The 2500-nt window shown below is 37.5% G+C and overlaps 1 protein-coding gene across 4 annotated transcripts in view; it reads right to left on the reverse strand.

Annotated features, from left to right (window-relative positions):
* LOC135215553 (uncharacterized) overlaps positions 1-2500 on the reverse strand; it is a 148147-nt gene that overhangs the window by 70090 nt on the left and 75557 nt on the right. The window lies entirely within an intron of this gene.

Consider the following 2500-nt stretch of genomic DNA (forward strand, 5'->3'; position numbering starts at 1 on the left):
AAAAAAAAAAAAAAAAAAAAAAAAACTAGGAGAACCACTAAATTACGATAAATATAAATAACCAATAAAAAATTTGGTATACGTTCATACATAGTACATTTTGTAGAGAAAATGACACTCTTGGTGTTGTTCGAACAAAAAGGAAAACGTTGCATTTTTAACTAAATCAAAATAATACGGTAATCAAATACTTTCCAAAACATAGCATCGACCAGGTTCACCAAATGTCCAAAAATGGCCAAACCAATGTGCCACCCGAGAGAAATACGTCCAATTCCGGCTAAATGAATGTTTTTCCCACAGAGGTAATATATTGCGTTCTAATGTAAAGCGAATCAAACAAAAGGAAATATTCACCGCTAAAAACATAGAATAAAAGACAGAGGGCTGTTTTGAATAGGGAATTATATTTATGCGTGTAAATTCAGCGAGGGCGCTCAGGGCATGGGCCACTCCTTTCAATATTTATAAGTTTTAGTTGTAGTCTGTTGATTTAATGCGCATGAAAATGCAACACGTAAGCTATTTTCGGCGGTCATAACGGAATGCATTCATGCATCAGTGGTCCAAGTGCACACACGTACGCCTACACATGACAGCGTGTGACAACGTGTACGTATAAGCGTGTGTACGTACACACGCACATCGTCACACGCTGACATGTAATTATAAAACGTGGGCGTGTGTATCTAACACATATTTCACATTTGTACAGTGATTTTGATATCAAACTCTATAAAATATATATATAGGTTCATTTGATAAAGTTCAAGGTATAATAATAATGATCACAAAAGGCCAATGGTACTAAAACAAAATTTAGTATATAAATAAACATCTTCTAAAAACGAACGACTCCATAATTCAATACATATTTCGATAAATTCTAGTCATCAGCGCGAATAAACTTTAAAGGCTAGATAACACAGCAGATTAACTCGGCATCCCCGAATACTATACACCTTAACCAGCTAAATCTGACGCTCTCTTGAGTGAAGTCCATCGAATACACTCCTGAATGCTAGCCGTTTACCTTCAACACAACGTCCACCCCATAAGCTTTATGGAATTTATAATTTACAGTCTCTGTGTACCTAGACTAAACAAGTACATGAACTGTGCGTTCGAGAAATGTTCATAGAGGTTTCTGGACCACCGAGTCGGGGAGCTGCACCTCGGCTCAGTATTTTAATTTTACGTTGTCTCGGCGGCAAACATGTATTTTTTAACAATAATGACCAAACTGACCTCTGCGCAATTAGTGGAACAGCCAGCGCTAACAACCGGCAGGTTTTAGACCATAACGGAAAAAGAGGTAACTATTCCAGCAGAAAGCTACAGAAACTCTACTCGATTGGCCTTCGTATTTCCAGACTTTCTCGGGAAATATTTTTTGTTTCATATAATGGGCGATTGAAGGGCATTTTTCTCTTTGAAATTTATCATTATAATGTTTGGATTGAAGGGCATTTTTCTCTTTGAAATTTATCATTATTAATGTTATGTTATCAGCAAGTATTTGTCCTGACTATTAATAAAGAAAATATTTGATGGATCAACGTTCGATTTTCTGATAGTTTTCCCTCAGCATTCCCGTTTTCCTTCCGGGTAAACACACACACTGACACACATACACACACTGACACACACACACACACACTACACAGTTCCTGGCCAGTGATGAAAATCTATTGTAAATAAGAGACATCTATGTAGCGAACACAAGATATTAAATATTATATGACAACAAGACTTCACTTACCGAAAAAAAAAAAAACTATACATACGAGTATATTTAAGAAGCTACGAAAAAATTTCGAAGCTTTTCATCGCTGGGAAGAAAACGTTCCCTCAAACCCTCTTCCCCCTCCAGTGGCCTCTTGCTTCCCTGCCTTATTCCATATTCAACCACCACCCAATAACCCCACCCTCACCCCACCCCTTCCGCCCGACTTTTTCTTTTTCCGATATTCAAAGAGTCTTCTTCACAAAAAGGGATACTGACACGGAGGTAAAGCAATTTATTTCACAAAGGAACTTGGTTGTACTCCAGCATTTTCGGTGAGGAGCTCCAACTTGTTTTTTTTTTCTTCTATCTCATGAAAATATAAAGAATTTAATCTGCTTAAGTAGTACCACACCTTGCTGCGTAACCGGAGGGAATTGCAATCTCCTTTGCGTGTTTTCGTCTTTCGGCCATCTTTAGTCATTGTCTATTTTTTTTTCTTTTGAGGGGGGGGGGGAGGTGGGGGGGGAGGATTGGGTGATATCTAACTAAACATCAGCTGACCAGTGCTTGAGAACGTGTAATAAAGTTATTACACGTTATTACGCGATGTGCGTCATTCTGAAAGCTAAATGCAATATCTTCACGGAGTAGATTGAACTTCAACTTATACACGTTCAAATTAACAGAGCTGAAAAAAAAAAAAATAAAAAAAAGGCCATTTTCAGTCCATAAGATAATGAAGAAACTCGTGAAGACAAATTCAAACGTTGG

This window comes from Macrobrachium nipponense, chromosome 5 (assembly GCF_015104395.2).
Source record: "Macrobrachium nipponense isolate FS-2020 chromosome 5, ASM1510439v2, whole genome shotgun sequence".
Classification (NCBI taxonomy): Eukaryota; Metazoa; Arthropoda; class Malacostraca; order Decapoda; family Palaemonidae; genus Macrobrachium; species Macrobrachium nipponense.